Source organism: Vicia villosa, linkage group LG5 (genome assembly GCF_029867415.1).
Source record: "Vicia villosa cultivar HV-30 ecotype Madison, WI linkage group LG5, Vvil1.0, whole genome shotgun sequence".
In the NCBI taxonomy this organism is placed as follows: domain Eukaryota; kingdom Viridiplantae; phylum Streptophyta; class Magnoliopsida; order Fabales; family Fabaceae; genus Vicia; species Vicia villosa.
In genome coordinates, this window is record NC_081184.1 from 145,422,203 (window position 1) to 145,433,904 (window position 11,702).

Genomic DNA, 11,702 nt, shown 5'->3' on the forward strand with positions numbered 1-11,702 from the left:
TTTAGATACAATTGAAATATTATCTGACTGATGTGATTGACATCCGAGCCCTTCTCTTATCTCAATTTACTTTATCTATTTATTTCCTTTGCATTATACACTTTCAAATGAATCAATCCGCCTTATATAAGCACCTTAATAATAGAGTTGATAGATTGACGATTGATCTATGTGGTTCGACAGTCTTTTATATTACTTTGATCGACTATTTATAGAGTCCATTATTGAAGAAAAGTTATTCTGTACTGGGATACCAACTTAGGTTGAGTAGCTTGTGACCATCACACTTATTTAAATTATTAGAATTACACAATTTTGTTCATGTCCAATATAATCAATCTGCTTGGCATGTTACAATATAAAATTATATGGTCAGATTTTGTTGACTTTGTAATGCAATTTGTTCTCCTGGTGTATGTAATATAATTCCCGTCTTTGCATATGCTTTTTGCAGCATGAGTATAAACACTCTCTGCAATTGTCTTGATCTTTTTGTTTTTGTTGCAAAAACATAGTACACCCCGTGTCAGTTTCCTCTTTTCTCCGATAATGGGTGCATGGACCCTGTGTACTCCACTTGTGAAAATTTACAACATCATACACAACTATCTAAGTATATTCAAGGCTATATCTTTGCACTACATTGTCCAGTTCTTTTTAAGGAATAGAAAATCTGGGTGGCTTTATCTGTATGTATCTTACTGTTAGTATTCTTATCCACCTTTCTTTGCAAATTATCACTGAAGGAATCATAATATCCTGTGTCAAATCGAGAAAGACAGATTACGAGAAATCACTTAATGGTACTGTCCCTTTTGTTAAGATAATCATATTATTCTGTGTCAAATCGAATCCACATATCGAGAAATCATCCATGAATACTTCCATAATTCCGTCAAGATAATCTGCGAAGATAATCTGCGTAAGAATCGTAATACCAGTCTCCTTCAGTGATAATTTGCAAAGAAAGGTGGATAAGAATAATAACAGTAAGATACATACCTGTAACGCAAAGGACAATACCACCAAGTAAAAACCACCCAGATTTTCTATTCTTCAAAAAGAACTGGACAGTGTAGTGCGAAGATAAAGCCTTGAATATATTTGGATAGTTGCATATGATGTTGTAAATTCCCACAAGTGGAGTACAGAGGGTCCATGCACCCATTATTGGAGAAAAGAGGAAACTGACACGGGGTGTTCCATATTTTTGCAACAAGAACAGAAAGATCAAGACAACTGCAGAGAGTGCTTCTACCCATGCTGCAAAAAACATATGCAAAGACGGGAATCAGATTACATACACCAGGAGAACAAATTGCATTACAAAGTCAACAAAATCTGACCATATAATTTTATATTGTGACATGCCAAGCAGATTGATTATATCGGACATGCACAAAATTGTATAATTCAAATAATTTAAATAAGTGTGATGGTCGCAAGCTACTCAACCTAAGTTGGTATCCTAGTACACAATAACTTTTCTCCAATAATGGGTGAATGGACCCTCTGAACTCCACTTGCGGGAATTTACAGCATCATACACAACTATCTATCCAAGTATATTCAAGGCTTCATCTTCGCACTTATTTAAATTATTAGAAAGATCAAGACAACTGCAGAAAGTGTTTCTACCCATGCTGCAAAAAGCATAAGCAAAGACGAGAATCATATTATATACACCAGATTATATACACCAGAGAACAAATTGCATTACAAAGTCAACAAAATCTGACCATATAATTTTATATTGTTACATGCCAAGCAGAATGATTATATCGGACATGTACAGAATTGTGTAATTCTAATAATTTAAATAAGTGTGATGGTCACAAGCTACTCATCCTAAGTTGGTATCCCAATATACAATAACAGTAAATTTTAATACATGTTTGGTTCTCTAACAATAAAAATTGATTTTGTAAAATTGCTTTTACTTAAAAGTTAGTTAACTCTAAAGTGGTTTGTATTTGAATGTATTTAAATAAAAGTTCTGAACAATGAATTTCATTATTAAACTCACACTTAGACTCAAAACCTACAAATTATAACTTCAAAATAGAATCAATTTGGAAAAAAAAAATCAATTATACTCAAAATCAATTAAACATGTCAAATCAATTTTACACCTCCAGAATCAATTCTAGCCGCCTCAAACATGAAACCAAACCAAACATAGGGTTAGGGAAAGTAACAGTAACCTAGTACTTAGTAGTAGCACAAAACAAACACAATCATCCGATACAACTGCAATTAGTCGTCTTGCGCAGGGCCGGCCCTAGGGGTAGGCCACCAAGGCTACTGCCTAGGGCCTCATTTTTTATATTTATATACTACTACCTCTGTTCCTTTTTATAAGAGACAATTCAATTTTTAGATTCATTGAATAATCAATGTATCTAGTCTATAAATAGACCAAATACATTAGTTATTGAATGAACCGAAAAAATGAATTGTCTCTTATAAAAAGGAACGGAGGTAGTATTAGTTAATTGATTTTTTTAAAACAAAACCTTTTTAATTAATTAAATTAAATAATAACACTAATTAAAAATTTATAATATTAACAATTATTTAGGATATGTATTTTATAATTGGTTAATTTAAAAATTAAAGTCGTTTTATATTTCTCGAGACCCTATGTAAATTTACGATGGTATAACTGTAGAAAATTTATAGGCCATATTTTATTATTATTTAATTATAATTAATATTTTTAGGCCTTTTTTAGCCAACAATTTACCCGTGAAAACTTTTGGATCCTTTGCCGTAGCCCGCCTTGCACTTTTAAGTTCTCTAATATAAATGAATACTTGAAATTTAAGTTTTTTAAGAGAGTTTTGCTAATACTTTTTCAATTAAGATTTTTTTTAAATGTGAACAAGTGTGCTTAGATGTGTTGATTGTATTATCAATTGAAAATAAAATATAATTTATTGATTTTACATCCTAAAAAATCTAAAATCTAAAATATATTAATCTAAAAAAAATATTTTTATTATATTAAAAAAATTTAACTTAAATTTTCGCCTTAGGCCTCAAGATGTATTGGGCCGGCCCTGGTCTTGCGTTGGAGAATTGAGTGGCAAGACCTCCTAAAACTATACCTTGAGTCTTGTAAGATTTCAAAGGAAAACCTAATAATGATTCAAATCCATCAACTAAAAACAACAAATTCAGAACCTCAAATTAAAAAATAATCTTACTAAGAGATAACAAATTTTCATTCTAATACCAGCTACTCATTCAGAAAAAAATAGACAAGAATTCAGATTTTCAATTTGGAAGTTTCTTTAACCTAGGAATCATTGTAATAGATAGATCTATGATAATTGAAAGCGTTGATGTAGTTGATGAATCTAATTGGATATAAACAAAAACCCTAGTAAGTCACAAAGGAACTGAATTACTGAACCGTGATCAATGAGAATTTCATTGAACAAAAAGCAGAGAAAATACAGAGAAAATTTTGAGAAGCGAAGAGTGAAAAGAGGACCTTGGAGTGGCGAGAGGAAGCGAGCGGCGTTGCTTGATTTGTAAGCTGCGATGAACAGCGGAGAAGCAGGAGAACTGAGCCTGAGATGTCGCCGCCATGGTTGTTTAATTCAACGCCGGCGATTCACGAATCTCGTTTGGCAAAAGTATTTTAACTAACATTATTTTTAGAAATTTATTTATGATTGCTGTTGCTCTAGGTACTCTCCTTATATACACTAAGGTTTTGGGAGTTTGGAGGGGAAGGGAGGGAAAGACTTCCAAAAACAAAATTTTAAAAAAAATATAGGAAAATATTTGACATTTTTGAAAAAATGATTTTGTTAAGAATGATAAAAGAGTCATTATCATTACTAAATTTTTAATTTCAAAATATTATAATAACCTAAAAGATATTTGAAAAATTTATTAAGCCCTTCAAAACCCTCCAAAACCCTCCTTCAATACAATTTTTGAGTTCCTCCATCTTATGGGGTTTTTGGTGTTATGAATAAACTCAAATCCTCCAAAATCCTCCTACCCAAAATCCTTTTATCCTTTTCACCAAATTCTTTCTATTTTTCAAAACCCTCCCCTCACTTCCTCTCCAAACTCCCAAACATAGCCTAAATGAATTGACATTCATGTATTTGGTTAAATTGAAAAATACTTAATTTATATTACTTAAATGTTTTTTTTTATATGATGCTTGCACCGGCAAAGTATTTTAATTAATATTATTCTTAGAAATTTATTTATGATTGCTCTTGCTCTTGACACTCTCCTTATATACTAAATAAATTCACATTCATACATTTGGTTAAATTGAAAAATAATTAACTTAGCTTAAATATTTTTTTTATATGATGCGTGCACCGGCCAAAGTATTTTAATTAATATTATCTTTAGAAATTTATTTATAATTGTTCTTGCTTTTGGCACTACTCTTTATATATACTAAATGAATTTACATTCATGTAATTGGTTAAATTGAAGAATATTGACTTATCTTATTTAAATATTTTTTTATGATGCGTGAACGGTAAACCGGCTGAAGTATTTTAATTAATATTATTTTTAGAAATTTATTATATATACTAAATGAATATTAAATTAAAAAATACTTAACCTATCTTAAATGTTTTTTTTATGATGACACATCATCTAAATAAAATATTTAACTTATCTTAAATATGATGACACATCATCTAAATTTCTAAATGCATTATAGTTAATAAATTTATATATTTTGTATTTTAAAATTGAATTTTATCTAAATTCTATTAAAATAGCATTTAATATTTGTATTTGGAACTGAACAGACAAACTATTGTCAATGTTATCAACCTTAAAAAATCTCTATTTCCAATAAATAACACTTTGTAATCTTATCAAATCATATCTAATAATTTAGTTTTTGCAAAAGTCTTTTTTTTAACAAGGTAGTTTATCATGTCAAGAAACTCTATTTAGAGTATTTAGAGGGATGATCGAAGTATAAATATATTAAATTTGGTTGTAAAAGAGAAATTTATAAATATATTTTCATTATTTATGAAAAGTAAATATATTAAATTTGGTTGTAAAAGAGAAATTTATAAATATATTTTCATTATTGATGAAAAGTAAAATTTTGTGCTTAGGATAAATTTTCTTTATTTTAATGTGACATATTTAGTTTTTATTTGTTTTCTCTAACTAAACTCATGTTTAGTTAACTTTTCAAAGTAAAATCAATTTTTTCGTTTCTCAATGCAATTAATTTGAAAGATCACACGGAAAGATAAAAAGTTTCTTAATGCAAATACAGAAACTCAATCTTTTTAGCTTTTCATTCAAAAGGTAAACTTTTTTAAATCTTAAATTCAATTAAATGATAATTATAATATTGAATGAAATTATTATTATTGAATTGAAAACTAAATAATTTATCATAATTATTAATTTAAAATATATGAGAAATACAATTCAAAGTCCGGTGGATTAGTAAAATTATACCTAAATTTTTGAATTTCTATAAGAAATTAATAAATAATTATCATATTATTAAATATGTATAAAGTTGTATAAAAAAATAAATGTCAAATTATTATACAATATTTTAATTGATTTTAGTTATTCTTAGATCTGATTTTTTATTTACCAACTAATATCTACACTAATTAATAAATATTAAATTATTATAATTTTATTTACCTACTTATAATTATTCGATATTCTTAGAACAAAAAGATTTTTGTTTTTTCTCTTTCCTATATAAAATTTAATAATCAATTTAATCTTTGATTTTTTTATTAATATTCAATTTCAAATATTTTTATTAATTTTTTTTAAAGTTATGTAATTTGCTTATACTACTAAGTTCTTTTTTTATTTAATTTTTTTATTAAAATTAAAAGTTCTAACTTGAAATAAAATATATTTTGTAATTATTTAGATTATTAGAAAAAGGTTAATAAAAACAAATCAAAATCAATAGAGATAAAATTTATAACTTTTTACTACAACTTATAGCTTTTTTTATTCCAAAGTTAAATATTTAGTTTTTCATTATAAAAATATAAGAGTAAAAATTATTTTGTAATTATTTAGATCCTTATTTGAGATAAAATATATTTTAAAATTATTTAGACTTTTATAAAAAGGTGAATAAAACAAAACAAAATCACATTGAGATTTTGTAATTTTTGTAAACTTATGAAATAATAAAAAATTCTCAGAATTTTTTTAAATTAACTTCATAATTGTAATCATGTTAAAAATATGTTAATAGGAATCCATGAAAATTTAATGATAAATGGTAATCATAAAAAATAATGATAAAAGATAAAAATTTATTAATATAGTCAATTTTATAAATTGAATAATGTACGATTGTTTATTACACTATCCAATGGAAACTACTTAATGTGATTATTTAAAATATATGAGAATAAATATATATCATTTACCATATATAGGTTTTAAATTTCTATTTTTTTTATAATTGTACATATTCAAGATCTAATTACTCTATTAACATATTCATATTTTTATTATTTGTTTAATTTTTAAATATTTTAAATATACATTAAACGTAGAAATTTTTAATATTTGACGGGAGATGTCATACATTTTGGGCTTCAAAAAATGAGCTAATATCTCAAATAGATTTAATAAATTTTATTCTCTAACTATGTTTAAATTCTTAATTAAAATTATATTTTTTAAACTTATAAAATTATATTTTTTTATATTATAATAATATACATTAAATGTAGAAACTCTTAAGCATTTGAAGGGTGTTGTCATACATTTTACGTTTGGGAAAATGGGCTAATATCTCAAATAGGTTTAATAAATTTTTAGAATTAACTCATTTGAATTCAACTGGGATTTCATAACTCATCTGAATTGACAGGTAGATGTGAACGTATATATGAAATACCAGTTATCTGAATTGACAGATAGATGTGAACGTATCTATGAAATACCAGTTATTGACGAATCAGTCTATCTTTTAACTATTTCTTTTGTTACTGTTTTATAAATTTGAAGTTATAAAAATAATTGACGGGTAGATGTGAATGTATCTATGAGATATCAGTTATTGACTGATCATTTTAATGTCTATCTTTTAACTATTTCTTTTGTTACTGTTTTATAAAATTGAAGTTATAAAAATAATTGTACGGTTTATGATAAATATGAATCAATGCTTAAAAGTTGATACATATTATTAGTACATATTTGAAATTACGTGAATATTTATGAACTGTAAAATAAGTTATATTATGTTTGATATTCCAAACACATGAATTAAATTTTGATAAAATCCATATGATTATTGTTTTTTTTAAAGAGCTAAAAAAAATTGATGTATCATTGTTAACTATTACATTTTTTGGGATTAACATTAACTAAAATTTGTTTGCATTTTGGTTAAATATATATGGTTGATTTATATAAAAGAACTTTACAAGTGATATTTAGATACATGTAATGTGAAAGCTCGACCAGACCCGTGCGATAGCACGGGTTTCCTACTAGTTTATTTATAATTGTTCTTGCTTTTGGCACTACTCTTTATATATACTAAATGAATTTACATTCATGTAATTGGTTAAATTGAAGAATATTGACTTATCTTATTTAAATATTTTTTTATGATGCGTGAACGGTAAACCGGCTGAAGTATTTTAATTAATATTATTTTTAGAAATTTATTATATATACTAAATGAATATTAAATTAAAAAATACTTAACCTATCTTAAATGTTTTTTTTATGATGACACATCATCTAAATAAAATATTTAACTTATCTTAAATATGTTTTAAATGATGCGTGTACGCATCTTCTAAATAAATGTTATTGTGTAGTTGAATGTTAGACTTAAATGCATTTTTTATTTTTTTATTATAATTTTTTAATTTTTTGGTTCTTTTAAAAAACTAGATTTTTGTCCTTTCAATTAATAGTACTTCTTAATTTTTTAGTCCTCTTTTGATTAGTTGGTATGACGATGCCACGGCACATTAGTTTATTTTGCCTTGTCACATATATAAATTTTAATTTTAATTTTAATTTTTTAAATATTATTTAATATTATAATATAAAGATAATATTATAAATTTAAAAATTTAAAAAAAATTTAAAAATTTATAAAGAAATTTTAAATTATTTATTTTCTTGAAAGAATAGTAATTTTTTAAATTATTTATCTTTTCTATATATTAGATTTTTTCAGAAATTATTTGCAAAATTCTCTATTGTTGCTAGGGGAATCGAACCCCAGCCCCTTAGACATTTTTAGTGAGAAGAGATTTCTTATTCAAATTCAAATTAGATTTTGACCCTATATGTTTGATGCGTTTCAACAATATAGTAATATATTATAAATGTTTTTGCACTTCAAGTCAGACATCAATTTAGGGGTGTTCGCGGTGCGGTTTGGGCGGTTTTGACAAAAAAAATCATCTGAACCGCAAGAGAAAAAATAGTGCGGTTTGGTTTGGTTTGGTTTGGTTGGCTTTTAAAAAAAATCCGAACCAACCCAAACCAAACTAATACGGTTTGGTTCGGTTCGGTTGATTCGGTTTTTTATAAATATTTTATTGATCCATACATACACATATAGATGACAACATAATTTTATATTTAGACATTCATACACTATCAAATAACAACAAAACTCGTCATATTTTTACAACAATTTTTCATTTAATATGTAAAAATTAAATTAGACAAAAGTGAAATATTAAACATAAAATAATAGCTTAAAATAATATAAAAATTATTATAATGAAACAAAAAATAGAAGAAACGAAAGATTAGTGAAGGTGAAAAAGAAAAAAAGTGTTGAGAGATTAGAGAAGAAGATGTGCGATAAAAATGAAACTGAAATATGGAACATTTACATAAAAATGAGAATGTGAAAAAGAAAGAATATAAGATAGTAGAAATTGTAGAAGAAGAGAGAAGATGTATGTGGCAAAGAAGATGCGATAATGTTATTAGAGATTTGAGAAGATCGAGACTGAAATTATATGTGTAAGGATGAGAAAATTGTTCGTAATCATAAGGCAAATGTATAATAGGTTTAAGTTTGGGTTGGATGCGAGTTAAGGAAAATTTAAGTTGTAACATAATGCGGTTTGATTCAGTTTGGTTCGGTTTACAAAATACAAACCGCAAACCGAACCGTGCGGTTTTATTAAAAAATGACCCAAACTAATCCGAACCAAATGCGGTTTTTTGCGGTTTCGGTTTGGTTTGATTTGGTTTGCAGTTTTTTATTGGGTTGGTTTGGTTTTGATCACCCCTAATCATTACAATCACATGATTGATATTAAAGGTATGACCTCCCTATGAACTGTTATATGAGATATAACAATTACTTTCCAAATATGTAACTTAGAAAATATAGAGAAATGTTAAGGTTACAAACTTACATTTTTCTCCTCCATGTGACCTATTGTGACTCGATACCCATATAGATGAAAATAAGGTTTTTTTTTTTAAATCCATGCCTCTTGGACACCATCTTGCTTTTACATATAACTTTTTTTAATTTTTGACAGAGTTCAATATTATATTCATGTAGTATAGTGCAATTTATATAGAGCAAATTTTCGACAAAGTGTCAAGTTTGACAGATCAGCTAGATGTTGGGAACTTAGCATATTTTTAAGAGTCTGATAAACCAAATATGTCTTGACAACGTTTTGGAGATAAGTTAGAAACTCTCGACAGGAGCAGTTAGGAATTTTTTAAGACAGTTATCAGATGGTAGGTTTTTAGTAGCCTGAACACTAAAGACACGTGGAAGAAAGTCAAGAGTTTGAAGCCCTGCGTAAGGAGATATCTGTCGATTGCTAAAGAAATAACTGTTTTCGACGGTTATCATTATAGTAGTATATAAAGTAGGCTCATACATATAATCATGGTCGCAAAAAATCTCATTTATTCTCTATAAAACTAAAGTACCCAAGTTACAGAGCATAACAGTTTGAGAAATGTATGAGTCGACACCCAATCTTTTTATTTCTTTAAAATCTTGTATTCAAATAATTTATGTCAAATGTCATTTATTTTGTGTTGTATCACGATTTTAACAAATTTGCCACCGAAGAAATTACCGGGTCGAGTCGCGGATCGGCACACTTTCTTTAAGACGTTTCGCGGTACTGCCAAAATTATGCAAAGCAGCTCTTAATAACCACAACGCCTCCAGGATAAAACAGCCCAGTTCTATACTATACGATTACTACTTGCACGATATATAATCGTTCTAGAAATACACTCTCAGATGGTACTAGGACCATTCAAATATGGTATAAATACCATCTTAGTATCTGGTATAACGACCAGTCATAGTAATTTCTCAAACCAAGAGAAATTTCAATAATTCTCTAAACAGAATCCAAGAAAAAATTATACTTGATAATTTCTCAACTCAAACGAGGAGAAATTAACATTATTCTCTAAGAAGAACTCAAGAAAGTACTCAGAAAATTCAACGAGTAGAAAGAAATGGGGAGAAGTTGGCGCTTCGACAATTCGAAAGACACGGAGTTATGAGAGTGAGGAAGGAAAAATTCAAAATAAGTTTTTGGTGTGTTTTGGAATGAAACAAGTGACTTTATTATATAATGAAGTAAACTAGCCAAGATTTCTAATCTAAGCGATATGAGACTAAGGAATTTTTCCAACTAACATACAATGTGAGACTTGACTTAATGAGCTTTTTCAATTCATCTCCCTATATTGGAATATATACATAATGTTCCAACAATTCTCCACTTGAATTTAAAACAGTGTTTCAGAAATAACGTCAGACATTTCTAAGATTGTGCATAAGCAGAGGTATCTACGACTTGAACCTTTGCGTAGCAAGTAGGATTCCGATTCAACAAGAGTGACACAATTGTCTTGAACTCTATCTCAGACATCAAACTCGCACACAACCTTTTCTTAAGTTGTATTCTAATATCCCGTGCTTTAATGGCCCTGCACGTGTATCCCGATTTAGTGAAGGCTGTAGAAATTCTGCCTCGAAATTCCATAGAACCGACCTAAGTTCTACAATCACATAGGTGAGTCTATCAATAGTACTCTTGTAGCCTAGGTACTCCCTCATACAGAATATAAATCTCATTAAGAGTTTCTATTATCTCATCCTCTTATTACTTCAGGATTCATGCTTCTCTTATTTACAATAGCATAATCGTCTGATATTACTCACAACTTGTTATTATCCATTGAACCTATTTCTTGAGATCTCCAGTCATTTAGGTCGGGTTACCATCATGAGGAACTCATTTCTGTGTAGGCATTAGTCCCATTTTCTTGGATGTATTATGAACTTTTTCTCTAGCTAATCTTTTCATCAAAGGATCTTCTAAGTTTTCATCAGTGCGTATATGATCCACTCTTATAGCTCCTTTAGAGATACAGTCTCTAAGGGTGTTGTGCTTTCTTCTTATTTGACATCTTTTACCATTATAATAACGGTTCTCAATTTTTGCAATATTCGCGGTACTATCGCAATGGATCAACACAATTGGCATATGTTTTTCCCATAAAGAAATTTCAACTAGCAAGCATCTTAACCAGCTTGCTTCTTAACTAGTTATGGCTAGTGCTATCACCTCAGACTCCATTGTGGAATGAGCCAGGATAGTCTGTTTCTTTGATTTCCAAGATACAGCTCCTCCGACTATACTAAATATATAGCCACTAGT

The 11,702-nt window shown here is 27.8% G+C and overlaps 1 long non-coding RNA gene across 3 annotated transcripts; it reads right to left on the reverse strand.

Moving 5' to 3' along the window:
• Positions 1-268: 268 nt before the first annotated feature.
• Positions 269-3,683, reverse strand: LOC131602982 (uncharacterized). Of its 3 annotated transcripts, none has more exons than XR_009284212.1 (3): positions 2,205-3,683; positions 1,003-1,643; positions 269-905 (listed from the first exon to the last, which is right to left on the reverse strand). It is a non-coding gene; the product is annotated as an uncharacterized LOC131602982 (long non-coding RNA). The 3 variants fall into 3 exon arrangements; XR_009284211.1 differs by having other exon boundaries at positions 1,003-1,263; positions 1,456-3,683; XR_009284210.1 differs by having other exon boundaries at positions 1,003-3,683.
• Between the last annotated feature and the right edge of the window lie 8,019 nt (positions 3,684-11,702).